At 42.8% G+C, this 16,154-nt stretch overlaps 1 protein-coding gene across 10 annotated transcripts in view; it reads right to left on the bottom strand.

Moving 5' to 3' along the window:
* Positions 1-16,154, bottom strand: part of Atxn1 (ataxin 1) — a 405,898-nt gene that overhangs the window by 195,100 nt on the left and 194,644 nt on the right. For 3 of the 10 annotated variants that reach the window (XM_029468379.2, XM_085831129.1, XM_029468376.2), the window contains one exon: positions 11,576-11,684. The exons of the other annotated variants lie outside the window; for them this stretch is intronic. The gene's annotated coding sequence lies outside the window, so the exon portion shown is untranslated. The remainder of the gene's footprint in view (positions 1-11,575; positions 11,685-16,154) is intronic. 10 annotated transcript variants of the gene reach the window in all.

The raw sequence follows: 16,154 nt of genomic DNA, 5'->3' as shown, positions 1-16,154 counted from the left end.
CCTTCAGAACAGTCACCTGCTGCTTATATATCCTCATCGTATGTTCAGTCCACCTCATTCCTCTTGCTACTGTATCTTGTGGATTTAGGGGAAGAAAAAAATTTAAAAGCTCTTTTAGAAAGAAGAATCAAAATATATTTCGACATATGTCTATGTTTGGGACACTTATTAGTCCATGGAAGAAACCATTGTCGTTATCACAAGCAGACAGATTTGTAGGCTTATTGAAAGTTTCTTATAGCCTAAGCTAGCTCTGAATCTTTATGCACCTGAGAGTAAACTTGAACTCTGATCCTCCTGCCTCTACCTCCTGTGTGCTAGATTACAGGCATAGCTCAACATGGTCCGCTTGTGAGGTGTTAGAAATCAAACGTAGGGCTTTGTGCACACTAACCAAAGTACCCTACCAACTGAGCTACATCTCAAGCTTCATTAGCAGTTTAAAATTTTTTTCTTTAGGACTCATAACTGCAGAGTGAAAGTACTCAGCTATTCCAACAGACAGCAACATCACTGTTCTCCATTCACTGGAGAGGAAACAGAAGTTCAGAAAGGTTAGCTAAGTCAGACACAGCCATGCAGCTACTAACTCCAGACACAGTAGCTCTTTGGGTATCCAACTCTATACATTGTTATTTTATGATTGTATCACTATGTAGCCCAGGCTAACCTGGAATGCATGATCCTCCTGCTTCAATCTTTTGAGTTTTGGGATTCTGGATGTGCACCACCACACCTGACTTAAGGTTTCCATTTTAAGAAACTGCAACAGGAAGGGTGAGGGAAAGAAAAAAAAAAATCAAACAGGATACAACTGGGTTGGAGAGGTATGCCAATGGTAGAGTACTTGCCAAATAGGATACAATCTGTCAGATCAACAAGCCAGACTGAAAGCATTTTTCTTCTTAACTATAATCAACAGGGGAGCAATAAAAAACCCCACATGTTTATATTTTACAATTAAATGTATTTTTCAAAATGTCTTAAGTCTAGGTTTTATTTGTCCTTACAAAAATAGGGTGAGTTTTTCCCAGCCCCATTTTCGGGAGGATAAAATAGAAGGGAAACTCTGTAACATTCCTACATAAACTACTGAGTGGACAGTGGGGCTGGAGAAAGAACCATCTTGCCTTAATTCTAGACTTGGCATGACTTTCCAGAGAGAATAACCCAACACCCTGTCCTTGGAGACAAATAAAACCAGGAAGAAAGTAACACACATATCCATAGTCACGGCTGCTGTAGAGCCCTGCATTTGTAGGAGAGGGAGGGGGCAACCAAGATGGCCTCCAGTATCCCTGACAACAGGAAAAGGTTGTTCTAGGAGAAACACTCACAAGACTCAGGACTGGTGAAGGCAGTTAATCTATTTCCTGGTTTATTACAGGCCCCAGCATTCCCTCTGATATCCTACCACCAGAGTTCATTAAAAGGTTTCCATAGGAAACAGCCTTACTTACTGCTGGAGGAAGATCAGCTTGAGAGACAATGGAACAAACATACTTGTTCCCAAAGGGTTTGGAGAGCAGTGGTAGCAGGGGGTGAGTGGGAAAGCAAGTAGAGGTCAGAGGTCATGGGCAGAGGTTATCCAGCAACTTCTAAGTTGACTTTGGTTAAGTCTGAAGTGTTTCTGAAGGCTTACACAGAGGAGTGGACTTATGTTTAGTGATTGGCACGCTCACATGTTTAGCTCTGAATTCTCTTTACTGATTGGTTTGGTTTGGTTTGGTTTGGTTTGGGATGCTTGCTGACCATCTCTACATGGAACTCCTGCTATAGCACTTCCAATGGGGTGAATTAGAGTTCTATTGTCTCTTCAAGATCTGGCCTGAGGTTGTAGAAAATATTATAAGTCTGGAAACATACAAGGAACTGAGAAACAACATTTAAGATGCAGTATCTTTGAATTGAAAAACAAACAAACCCAAACAACCGCCACAATAGCAAAGGAAAACAAGATCTATGTCAGTCATTGCTTTCTAGTTGTATCTAAGATTTTAAAGTATAAAATGTATCTGTGCATGTATCATATGCTGCAGGTGTGCATGCAGGGGGTCCATGTGTTGGGATACCTAGGAGGTACTGCTAAACCAGCTTTCAAGGACACATGCTCTCACCAGCAACCAGAATGGCTTTCTTGCCACTCAAAGCTGCTACCTTGTACCTGGAGTTGCTCTCTAAAAGACTAAAGAAAGTACAGTACAAGAGTCATAACTTACCATTTTTTAGCAATCCATGACACAAGGTCCAAAGCAATCAGTACATGTAAAGGGTGAGTCTGATGCTAAGGTCCTGTTCCCCAATTGGTTCTTGATCCATCAATAAAGATGCCAGTGACCAATGACTGAGGACAGGGAAGAGCACTTAGAGATGTGTGGGACGATAGAGGAACAGGGGAAGGAGAAGGAGGCAGTAGCTACAGGAGATCAAACCAACCAGTCATGTGAGTTTTCAGTTGAAGTGGCCATAGACAGTCTATCCAATTATGTCTGGGGTGGCAGAGGAGGTTTAGGAGTGTGCCTGGTCATTGAGTTAGCAAAGACATTGTAAGATTAATTGGTGTGTGTGTGTGTGTGTGTGTGTGTGTGTGTGTGTGTGTGTTTTGCTTTGTTTTTATTCATGGATCCAAAGGAATCTGGGTAGGGGCTGGTAGTTCTGGTAGTGCAGAAGTTCCCAGAGCTGAAGGCTAGTAGGCAAAAACTATACATACACATCGTTTCCAGCCCGGTCTTATGAAGATAACCTTGAACTTATGCTCTTGCCTCCACCTCACCAGTGCTAGGAGTACATAGAGTACATGTGGAGTCCAAATACATAGACATTGTACTTGGTTTGTGTGGTGCTGGGAATCGAAGCCAGGACCTTGTGCCTGTAAGTACCCTCTTTACTCACTGAGCCACACAGTCAGCCCACTGTGTGCATCCCTTTTGTCAACAGCATAATATGCATCCAACAAGACTGTCTGGCCTAATCATCATGGGGTTATATAATGAGGAAGTTCTCTGGCCTCCACAAACCGTGGAAGATCCAACAAGATGTCCACTTACCAAGAGTAAATGTGTTTTGGGGTCAGGCTGTGGCATCTGCTATGAAAACCTGAGGGCAGGAGTTCAAATCCATGGCAGCTACACAAGTGATAGGTAAGGCAGCTGCCCTCTAATCCTAGCCGCAAGGGGACAGAGACAGTGTGTGGATGCCTGGATCAAGTTAGTAGGCTAAACTATCTGAGTCAATGACCTTTAGGTTTAAAGGTGAAAGGCCCTGCCTCTGCATGTATGGTGAAGAGCAATTGAAGAGGATGCCTGATGTCAACTTCTGGCCTCCACATATGCGTGCACATGCACTCACTAACATGCTCACGTGTGCCCTCACATGTGAGTCCACACATACACTCAGGCATTCTTACATACATGCAGAAAAGGAGCAAATGTGTTTGAGTGTGAAAGCTTCCTGGCTGCTTCCTATGTAACAAGAGTTTTGCAATGGCTGGCTTCACAGTGGTGAGATGAAGCTGCAAATTTCATTCGCAGTGTGCCTTCTGTGTCCCTTCCAAACACAGAAAAGTTCTCTCCTCTTCTCCGGATGGAGCTCTTGCTGTGGTCTGGAGGTGTCTTGCCTCACAAGGGTTGATGTGTTGGGAGATAAAGTCCTCTCCGTGTGGCAGCATGGAAGGGGTGTGAGACCTTCAAGAGGTGTGACCTAATGAGAGATTGAAGGACTCATCCCACTCAGTCTTTGGCTTCCTGCTGCTACCCTGCTGCTTTCTGCAATAGGTGACCCTTCAGAGGAACACTTACATCAGAACCAGTACTATGCTGGTTTCTGCAGATGCTCCCAACTGTCCCCTAAAGTGTCCACATGTGTGCAATTTCCACTTGTCCTTATACTGAATTCTAGTCAAGGATAACTTAGCCTGGGTTCTTCTGTCTAAGGATGTGGTTGCTCCATGTACTCCAGATGACAGAATATTAAGCCACTGAAATCCCAATGCACTACAACTGGATAGCTATGTTCTTTTCTTACTACAGTAACTAAAATGCAGTGCATTGTGGGCCATACGGCTCAGGAGACAAAAGGCACTTGCTGCCAGGTCTGATGACCTCAGTTTCTTGATGACCTAGGACCTACATGGTGGAAGGAGGGAACCCAACACCTACAAGTTGTTGTCCTCGTACCTCCATACATACACTGTGGCACACACACTCACACACACACACACACGTATACATACATATATGTAGATATATACATATGTATATAAACATACAGAGACATATTTCTACATATATATCTATATAGATAAACATACACACAGAAGACAAGAAAATGAAAATAAATATAATCTTTAAAAATACTCTGGACATGTGGCTTAGGACCATTTTCTATCCTGTTTGCCTTAGTATATAATACTCCACCTGCCACACAGTAGGCTCTCAAGAATAACCTCTGATAGACTGAAAATGGATTAATGGTTTTAAGTAACTGCTCATCACTCTCTGGTCCATGATGGGTACAGTGGTCTCTTATCTCATCTGACACCCCACCACCTTACGAGGGTTCTCACTTGACTCTTGATAGCCTAGGGCCACAGCTACTGATTCTGCCCATATTGTTAGGCATGTATCCTTATCTCTAAATGCTTCTTTCTCTGCTTGGAGGCAGTCAGAGCTATAAACTTTTAGAGCATTCAGAGGCAGGAGGCTTGAAAGACCCATTACCACAAAAATTCAGAAATACAGGTGGGGCTCAAGCATTGAGGCTTGGATGAGTGATTTTTCCATGATTTCTTTTTTTTTTTTTTTTAATTTTTAAAATTGTTATTTTTATTTGTCATAATTTGGCATATTAGGTATAGATTATACATAGATAGATAGATAGATAGATAGATAGATAGATAGATAGATAGATAGATAGATGGAAGATACATGATAGATACCCATAAGAAGCCACCTTGGATACCAAGGATGCCTTGTGAAGCCTGATTTCCCAGATATGCTAGGCTCAAATCGCCAAAAAGCTTTTTGAAGATTAAAGTTACATGCAGCTAATGATCCATAGATTATGGTAAGTTTAGGTTGTATAACTGCACTCATTTAACACAATTTAGTAAGAGACCAAGGGTGATCAACTCCACACAAGAGGAATCAGTTAATGTCGAAGACGAGGGAACCACACAATAAAGAGCTACACCAGAACAATTGCTTTTGTTCAATTCCATCATGGCTTTGGTGATTTTTTTTTTCCTGAAAACCTGCTATGTGCTCAATGCTTCACTGATACTTGGAAGGAATCAGGAAGACACCATTACCCTGGCTTAAGGCTCATTTCCTCCCACAAGGCTCTAAGCACACACCCCTTAGGCACCATGGTTTATCCAAAATGCTCTTTCATTCTCACAGATGTTAATGGCGTTCCACTATCCAACCACAGCCTAAGCCACTATACCAGGCTCACTCAATCCCCAGCATGTTGAACTCTCCTGTACTAAACACTAAAAGTTCTCTCCACCCTAAATAGCTTGGAGTCAGCCATATTTTTTCACTTCTAACCCACGCTTGGTAATCTTCATTGTCAACTTGACAGAATTTAGAATTGCCTCTATAACAAACCTCAGTTATAAGCATTCGAGGGCATCTTCAACAGGCTTAACCTAGGAAGGAAGACCCACCCTGAATGTGGGTAACACCATCCCAAAGACTGGCATCCCAGACAGTAAGTAAGGGCGAGAGTGAACTGGGTACCAACATCTACCTCTTCCTGCTTCCTGCTTGTTGGTGCTTCATGTTCTTGTCACCATGGCCTCCCCACCTTGGTAGACTGTACCTCCAAACTGTGAGACCTAAGAAGCCATTCCACCCTCCCTTAAGTTTCTTCTATCGTGTATTTTGTCAGAGCACTAAGTAAGTAATACACTGGGGCTTGAAAAAAAATTCCTTCAAGCTCAAGCCTTTGAAAATGTCATCCTTTTCTGCTTAGACGATTCTTCCTCCTACTTCCTGGTATCCCTTCTGTTGGCCCACTTTGTTGGCCTCTGTGAGGCTCCATGCCAGGTGCCCTTTGTCTACAGTGTCTCTAATAAGTGCACGTGACCATTTTGACTCACAGACAGTACTTGTAGATGAGAAACTAGGGTTCTGGAAACTTCTACACACTGGTCAAGTTCACATATCTGGCAAGTGGCAGAGCCAGCTGCCTCTGGCTCCAGTGCCTTCATGTTTTCTTCTTGTGTTCCCTTTCTAATTAAAATGCTTGACCTAAGAAACAAAGGTTGTTAACCGTTCCTGGTTTGAACTGCCCACCGTGTTGGCAGGCATGGTGGCCAGAGTGTGAGACAGCCTATCATACTGCACTCACAGTAAAGAAACAGATGGATACTGATGCTTACCTGGTTTCCATGACAATTCTAATTAAAATTGACAATGAAGATTAATAGTCACAGTCCTCAATATACCTTCTAACATCATACATAACTCAGCTTTCAGAAGATTCTCCCAATATACCCTCCTAGAACTCAAGTGATCCTTGCAGTGTGTGTGTGTGTGTGTGTGTGTGTGCGCACTCGAGCACGCATGCGCACACATGCACACATGTGTAAGAAGGTTGCAATATAAGATCAGGTGGTGAGGGCACAGGTGTGGAGGTCTGTAGGCTTTTCGGGGAGGGGAGGGGAGGGGGAAGACCTCCTTCTTTCAGTCTGTCATTTAAATGGTTATTAGTAGCTACCAGACAGCTTTTATCAATGTCTCTAATTTACAGAGTCAGACTAAACGCCTTTTGTTTCTAACTACAACACACAGGGTCTTTATGTTAGACAATTTAAACAAGCATCAAAGCCTCTGTTGATACCGTCTCTCCTTTTATTCTCCAGTTTTGCTAATACGAGGGACAGCCTGTCCTAGTAATTATTACCAGGCTAATGTCAGGTTCAGCTTAGCACATAAAATACCTCTTCAGTGTAGCTTTCTTTGCAAGAGATCAAAACATTTTTTTTAATGGCAACATCAAACAGAATCAACGTGTAAACACGTTTCAATAAAAATTCTTTCCTCTCCAGTGATTTCTTAATATTTGGAACTCTTTATTAGTTCCCTTTGCTTCCAAATGGTAACACAGCACGCGATTCTTCATACTGTCATCTGAGACTCTATCACATTTACTAACAGTGAGTGTTCTGTGCTGGTTTTGGTAATGTTCTAGAACTAATCAAGTTTGTCACATGGCTTGACTTTGGAGGTCAGGAAGGAAAGTGGTGTATGTTTTTAATATCATACTGTTTCCCCTCAATGTCCCTCCCCTTTTCCTATTTTCCCTTTGCAAAGCTTCACTGAGTGCCTTGGGACCACCCACCCCTATACTTTCCTAGCCTCACTTTATTGGCCAAAGGATGGCATGAGATCAAAATCCAATGGCTGGCACTTCCTTTGCAGCATGGGTGCCCCATGCATACGCTCCTGACCACCAAACTAAATTCAGACTATTTCCTCACCATTGGGGAAGTAGCATAGAATGTTTTACCTGTCTGCAAATAATTCCATCAGATCTGGCATTTCTAAGGTGCTCTCTGATCCTTAGAAGTCCCGTGAAAGCCACTTGCATAGAAATGTACTGGGCCCCACAGGCTGCCTTCTTGTTAATGCAGAACATGAAAAGACACCACTAAAGCCAGGAGCGCCGAGAGTAAGCATGCCCCAAATACTGTTCCTTATCTCTGTGCAGACAGAGCTGGCCAATTTAATTACATAAGAAAAAGAAAGAGGAGATTTCTGATGTTGTTGTTGTTGTTTAAAACGAGGGAAGAGGCAGCAAAATGATCAGTTACCTGTAAATACTAAATGACTAAAATTTGTGCAAGTGAGATGGACCACTTTTATCTGAGAATTCCGCAGGGGAACAGAGCAAAGGCAAAACGAATGAGAAAATGACCTTTTCTAAACGGTAGTCGGTGAGATGGCATATCCCATTCTTAATAGCATTAAACATACAAAATACCTAGGGATTATACTTAAAGAGAAATAAGGAAGAATCTATATAATTAAACACTGTTGATGGACAGAGAAGACAGACACAACAGCAGACACCTGCCCTTTCCTAGAACAAGAAGTTAGCAGAACAGTTCTTCCCTAATTAGCATATAAACTTGACACAATGTTTAAATACCAATAAGGAAGTTAATCCTGAAGCTCAGAAAAGATAAACAGGAAGGAGTACTCATAAAGATAATGTAGAAAGAAACAGTGAAAGATTAGCTTACTAGCCATGGAACGATACCATGCCTCTGAAAAGTAAAATAGAGTATCCGTGAGCCAGAGGGGCAAACAGAACCAAGCTGATCCAAGTAGATCCCCAAACAGACCGCAACTCAATGCATAGTAAAGTTGGCATTGCATTTTATCAGAGAAAGAGGGACTTTCAATAATAATCTAGGAAAACCAAAACCATACTGTTAGATCCCTATTATACATCCAACATGGAGTAACAGCCAGAGGACCAAAAAATTCAAATGAAATATTGGCAACATAAACATTTGAGGAAGAGCCTTAAACGTGTTATGTCAAGTAGGGAAAGCCAGTCACAGGATGCTACAGGCTCCCTAGCGGGTCACTGTGTCTAAGTCATCTAGAGCGGGCACAGGCAAGAGACCAGGAGCAGATCAGTGCGTGCAGTGGGCCTGGGGGAGAAGGACGTGGCCAGTGACTGCTTGATTGGGTACAAGGTTTCTTTGGGGGATACTAAAATGTTCTGCCATTAGACTGTGGTAATGGTTGCGTAACTACACATTAAAAAAAAAAAAAAAGGAAATCACCAAGTCGGACGGTGGAGTAAGTTATAGCCCAACAAAGTTATTATTTTAAAGGTACTAATAAGATGAGGCAATTTAAAAATATATAATTATCCAGTGGAGAGGGCCTAAATATGTCAAAAGCCATAGAGCCAAAAGGAATCTGACAACATAATCTTTAAAAGAAAATCCTGCATGAAAGAGACATGAAAAGTAAAGTGGAAAGAAAAAGAATCCTAAGACAAACATCGTAATTTTCTGCGTTGCTAAGTGCCCCTCCAGAGGAACCCGACACCCAGCCAAGAAATGGGCAGCTCCAATCAGAGGAGTTCATAGAAGAACCACAAGAAGTGAGCGATTTCCACCTCTCAGAAAGACAAGGACTATGGAGCTTTAAAGGATCGCACACAGAGGACAGACACACTCAAGCAGAGTTAAGCAGGAGCCTGGTGACCAGGCCTGCCAAACTGGAGGCCGATTTGGCAAGGCTCGTCAAGATGAAAACTGCATATTCCTTCTGATCCAACACTATCCCTGGGGTAATTTCTCCTCCAGAGAGGCTCGCTGACACACTTGCTATTTTTAAGAAGTTATTCACTTGAAGCATTGTTCATAGTAGCAAATGACTTCAAACAATTAAAAACAGGTCCACTAATGTGCGACTGAATACATTATGACAAAGCCTATAGGAAAATATTATTTAGACACTAAAAGAGTAAAGCTGTTGCTATGTTCTGACTAAGCAAGTCTGATACACTGTAAAGGAAGGGACACTGTGTGAGGCACATGAAAAATTACATTTCTTTTAAAAGAGAGAGTTAAAAAGAATTGTTAAAGTTTCTGTTTGGTGTGTGTATGTGTGAATGAGTATGTGTGGGGGGGATATTTTAGAATGTTTGTAGCTTTTCTGTTCAGGGCCTCACTTCTGTTTTTGAGATGGGTTCTTACTCTGTAGCCTAGGCTGGCTTGAAACTCATTGTTGCAACCCAGAGTGTTAGGCCTAAACTCACAGAAATCCCCCTGCCTTGGTCTCTTCGGTAACTGGGATTAGACACTTGCATTACCTGACTGGGTGAGCATGTCTAGGCTGACCTTGCTATGTGGGTCAGGCTGGTTTGAACTGGTAATCATCTTCCTGTCTCCATCTCCTATGTGCTGATATTAGTGTCCAGTAATAATAGTGTGTATTTGGATGGGTGAAGGGTGGAGGAGGATCTGGGAGGAGTCAGGGGACGGGAAACTGTAAATCAGAATTATATTGCATGGAAAATATTCTATATCAATAAAAAATAAGTGCCCTTTACTATACAAATCTAGAATAAAGATTTAGTATACTTGTGCTCAAATGAAGTTCTGAAGAGAAGGAAACATGGATATGTTTGCCACACAGGCCTCTTCTTGTCCTCTCAATGTTTGGAGCCAGGCAGGGAGCAATGGCCAGGGCCAGAAGGTCATTGCTGCTTAAAGATCCCTGACTCTTCCTATTTTAACTCTTCCAGAGATTCTTGTAGAAAACCTCCATGTTTCTCAGTGTTTCTGTCAAGTAGGGACTAGCAGGAACCTGTGAAAGAAGCACTTATCACCACCGAGCAGGTGCAGGGGCTACCATTTTACCACGACCTTCCTGGCTATTGTTTGCTGGCTTTCGGGGTGCTTTAATGAGAGCAGAGGACAGGGATTCTGAAATTCAAGGGTTTTCCAGACACAGCAGGGCAGCTGCACAGATGGACTCACAGCTGTTAGGAAGGCACACAGAGGGTCTGTTCAAGTCCCAGCCATCCAGAACCGCAGCAGAGAAAAGGGGCGGGCATGGAGCCCACTCATAGCTAAGGGTAACTGATGGCTGATGGGAGAGAGAGAACCAGTTTTCTTTAAGGGCATGGAGCCTGGTATGATGTCACTCTAGTGCACGGCCACACATCCAAGAACATGAAGGGAGTGCACATTGGACTCAGTCTTGGACGGTTTCTCTCTAACTGGCCATTCCTTTCTCTTCTATGAACAAGGAGAAAGGAACACAGAAAGGGTTAAAAAACAACACGGAACAGGACACAGAGTTGGGTGGGTAGGGAAGGCAGGCATGGATCTGGGAAGACTTTTAGGAGGGGATTATTGAGAGTAAAATACATCTTACAAATTTCTCAAAGGACTCATAACAAAAGTAAAAAAAAAAAAAAAATCAAGCATGCTGATAAATTTCTCTAATCCCAGACACTCAGGAGGCTGAGGCGGGAGAATTGTCCCGAGTTTGGGCTAGCATTCTGAGTTCCAGGCCAGCCTAGGCTATAAAGTAAAACCCAGTCTCAATAATAATGATAATAATAATAATAATAAATAAAACAAGATGTCAATAGAGGTTTATTTTGTAAAGAGACCAGAGTGTCTGTACTCGAGGATGACTTACAACTTGCTGTGTGGCCGAGGGTGACCTTGAACTTCTGAGCCTCCTGCTTCCACTTCCCCAAGCATACACTAACGCTGGGGACTGAGCTCTTGTGCACTCTGCGTAAACACTCCCACCCGATAAAGTACACATCCAGACACCCACCCCCAAGACTTTTAAAGAAACAATAAACGAAACTCAGATTTCCTGCTCAGCTAGCCTTCAAAAACCGCCCCCTGCCTCCTGATGCCCTGTGCATCTGGGTGTAGTCTCTGTGATAGAAGAGCCTGGAAGATCCATGGCTTGCTTCTGAGCTGCATTCTGCCGTGTTCCGCATCCCTATACTTAGAACTAAAGAACCTTCTAACGCTTTCTTAAAACTACCTGACTCATTACAAGAGTAACGGCCATACCTTCACAACCATGGGGGCCAATTGTGGTTCGGACCATGCAGCCAAACTGTGTCTCCAGTTTTGTTTTTCTGTATTTCTCAGCCAAAAGAGAACAGCACAGCAAATTCATCTGTTAAGAATATAGGCATATTTTCCATTCCTTTCTTTTAGCCAGTATTGACCAACAACTTCCCACATTCAGTTCTAAATACATTGACCCATAGATATGTACCTCTAAAAAAAATGGTATTTTTAACAAACTGAAAAACACAAAACTTAAATAGGTCTCATTAAAATGTTAACGGTAGACAAAGGCATGCGTATGCCCTCTTGGGGTGCTATAGTTCACGTAGCAAATGTTCCTGGAGGGTACAAGGTTTGGAGAATAAATGTCCCCCTAAGCCCATCCGTATCCCTGGCTGACATTATTGGGAAGTGATAGGAGTCAGAGGAACAGGAAGTCTGCTGTGAGATTGCGTCTCCCAGAAATGACAGGGAAGTTTCACCTGTGGTACCCTAACAATATGGCAGCCTAAACAAGACCTGGAAAGAGCAACACTAATGAGCATGCTAACACAGAAGTACTACAAGCAGCTGACCATTGCTGGAAGTGGAAGAGTTAGTCATCGCTAGGGATGAGCCCTAATTGTTATCAAATACTAAGAAGTCACTCTAAAAGTATCTATACATAAACAACACTCAGTGGACTCAGCAGTATAGATCCGCCCTCTTTATATCTATCATCTATTATCTCTATATCTATATATTAGATAGAGATAGCTAGATATAAATTAAAGAAAAGGTGGACATAATTTGGGAGGGAATCGGGGTGAGCGAGAGGGACATGGGAGGAGCTGGAAGAAAGAACAGGGAGGGAAAAGTGACAAAATTATATTTTAAATTAAAAAAAAGCCTTTTTACTTTATACATGGGTTATCTCTGAACTTCATGACAGCACTATATATCTAAGACATGGTGTAGATGCTATTCCACACAGGGAAGGTAGAACTTGATGCTGTTTTAGCATCTAAGCATATATTTTAAAAAAAGCAGAGATATGGGGGTGGGAGACAGGAGAAGGAATCTCAGAGGCAAAGGAAATGAACGGAATAAAATCCAAGGAAGGCTGGGAGAGCCTTGCAGCATGAGGGACTGCAGATATGGAACACAGGCTACAGTGAGCAATGTTAGGAAAGGAGGCTAGAGAGGAGAGAACACATACTGAGCCCAATGCATTTTCCCAGGGCAAGTAGGAAAGAGACAAGAGAAGACCCTGAGGAGGGAAGTAAGAGGCAGAGAGAAATGAGTATAACCTCCTAATTTGGTCCAGCCAAGAACCCCATGTAGACGGTATGAAGGAGGGGTCTCAGAAGTTAGGAGATATAGACAACAGATCCTTAAACTGTGCATGGAGATCCATGTGGGGTGGTATCCATGAGTGTAGGGGTCGGGGGAGTTTGAAAGGAGTAAAGAGTTTCTGAACACATGATGACAGAAGATGCAATTCAAAAGCAAAGGCTTAGTGAACCCAAGGTGTTTCTCTTGGTGTTGCATCCCAGGACTTCACCACAGCCTTGGTTCTGAACACACAGTGTACATCTTTTGCAGGGAATTGGCTGTCAGGCCCCAGAACACCAGCAAACAATGCCTGAGATGTCACAGCTTAGGTTGGAGACCATTGCCGGTTATGGATTACCATGTTTTCAACTATAAATCAAAAACCCCCGCTCTTGCAGAAACGCAGTAGCTTCATTATGGAAAACAAAGTCTCCTTGTTATCTTGACACTGGCGCACCTCACCATATAAGTTTGAAACTAGCTCATCTTGAGGGTGAATTGTATTTGAAAAGCTGCTGTTTGAATGCTGACTGGGGTTTCATAAGAAAATTATTTGATGGTTATTTGCTTGAGACAAGGTCAGAATGCCTAACAATGTCTGTCTGAGATGCTGTACCCATATTTCTGATTTTTTTTTTGGTACGCATTTATGCTACACTGTGCTCTAAGCATTAAATTATAAAATTAAAATGAATCAACTCTGAAAAGCTTTAAGATATTCTATACTCTGAAGCCTCAAATATTCAGCCAATATTTCATTCATCCATCTCATTAGCATGCAGACTTTGTTTTTAGTTGTAATAAATGGTAAAATTGCATGTTCACCAAAAGACTGTTCAAAAATAAAATTTTATGATTTACTACCAGTAGGGTTTTGATTTGCATATGTCTTTTATATACCTATATATCCAGGATTGCTCTCTCCAGTGAAAGAGCTCATATTTGAAAAATGTTTTAGACGATCTGGAGATTTTAGTGGCACAGACTTCAGTGCTAATACTAATTTGGGGGAAGAGAGAGAGAGAGAGAGAGAGAGAGAGAGAGAGAGAGAGAGAGAGAGAGAGAGAGAGAGAGAGAAGAGAGAACCTGATTTCAGAAGAATTGGAAGTTAAGGAAACAGTAGAGGCATGGACAGTAGGGTTTGGGGATAAGGAGTTTAAAGGAAGGTGTCCACTGTTTTTTAGAAGGAGGTCAGTGGATATAAAAAGAACTTGAAGAGAAAACTGACGTTAACATGAAGATGATGAGAAGGGAAGAGGAAGAGGAAGAAGAGAGAAGATATTAGAGATGACACAGGTGCAGAGAAGGCAGAGTCCAGACAGTCAGGCACAGAGGCAATGGCCCCATGGAGGGAGATGCTCTCTCCTCTGAGACCAGTGAACAGGGAGAGGACAAATGGACCTCTAACACTGCGGAAGCAATGGACACAGCACCAGAGGAGAAGAGAGGTGAAGCATTTCTTACAGAGTTTCCAGGAACTGCAAAAACACAAGAGGAACGAGGTCCCGCTGCAGGCAGTGTGGACGAGAGTAAGACTGGAAGACACCTGCTCTGGACTTGACCCATGGCAAGTGTGACTGACACCTGCTGGAGAACAGATTAGAATGCTGAGCAGCTGCAGAGCTGTTGACAGAAAGGATGGTGTGCCTCTGAATTACCAGCAAGAAACAGAGACATTTCACTCCCATGACATCTGCACCAGCAAGGAGACATACGCCCAAGGGGCCAGGAAGAATAACTAAGGGGCCATCTGAATGACTAAGAGGCCATCAGGGTATGACAACTCCAGGAGAGTGTCCCACAGGTTACACAAAAGAAAGAGGGAAAGCCCACTTTACATTTTATGAATTATTATAAGATAGGAATTCAATGGTCCCAAATACAAATCTATGACAACCATATAGCCATTCTTATTTTGGCCAGCACTGTTTGTATGCATGTATTGAAATGACAAGCACCCAGTAACTACGGTTATTACAGTTCATTGTTTCTTTTTCTTTGATTCTGAGACAATGTCATATGCGGTCCATGCTGGCCTTAAACCTGATAAATAAATGAGGATGGCCTTTAACCTGCCTCTACCTCCCAAGATCTGGGAATACAGCTTGTACCACCATGCCTGGTTTATATGGTGCCAGGGCCTGAACCAGGACTTTGTTTGCTATGTAGATGCCCTACCAACTGAGTTACAGCCCATCTTCCAAGCTTTACATGTTAATCAGACATTTTTTTGAAAATGTCCTGGGGAGGGGGGAGTTTAGTAGTTAAGATCACTCGCTGCTCTTGCAGAGGACCTGGGTTTGATTCCCAGTGCCCACGTCCACAGTTTACAACTGCCTATACTTTCAGTTTCAGGTCTGATGTCCTCGTATGACCTCCATGGGTACTACATGCACATGGTTACACACAGAGACAAGCAGGTGCACACACCCAGACACATCAACAGAACACAAAATGTTTCAGGGTATGGAAACACTAACCACCTTCTTGTGATCCTTTAGACACTGTATATACTGAATATACATCAAATGCTTACATTACATCCAGACATCTGTAAAAATAAAAGAACGTGCATTGAGACAAGAGAAAGTAATGACTCGCAAAAGGAATTGCAGGTTTTATGACTGTAAGATTTTGAAAGTCCAAAGGGGTGTTGACGCACAGGTCCTGTGCATGGTGGGGTCTGTTTGTGCCATGAAGGAGAGCAAAATGGCTGCTCCTGATGGGACAACTGAGGGGCTAGAGGTCAGAGGGAAGAATCGGGATAAGCCCCAATCCAACTAGGCAATCGCCCTTATTCAAACAGAGGGGAATGTTTCCTTCTCGTTTCATCAGAAAGGAGAAGCACAAACTGCTGCTCCCAGCCTGAGGGCAGCATACAGATGCTCTGAATCACATTCTTTACTTTCCATCAAATTCGGGTCATTTTCATAGATAGAAGAGGATTCACAGAGAGATGAACAGGTGCAAGGCCTGCGGTCATGTGACTCCTGTGGTCATGTGAGAGGCAGCGGAGTGCTCCGGACTTGCTGAGCAACAGGAACCTGGGTCCCAGTCCCAGTTACTCCATCTTTCTTTCTTGTAAAGTGATACCAGGCTTTCCACAGCCTCTCTAAGCCTCAGCCTCCTCCGAGGAGTGTGGGCTGGCTGAGAAATCTTACCATAGCTGCTCCGTGCCTAGCAGAGCATCTGGTGCTTAGTAAAAGTTAGAGGATGTTATTACTCCTCTAGAGCCACTGAAAATTATGGGGGGGTTGGGGAG

This window comes from Mus caroli, unplaced genomic scaffold (assembly GCF_978045245.1).
Source record: "Mus caroli unplaced genomic scaffold, Mus_caroli_1 scaffold_15, whole genome shotgun sequence".
NCBI classification, from domain to species: Eukaryota; Metazoa; Chordata; class Mammalia; order Rodentia; family Muridae; genus Mus; species Mus caroli.
Note: the sequence above shows the minus strand (reverse complement) of the source record. Positions and strands in the feature narration are given on the sequence as shown.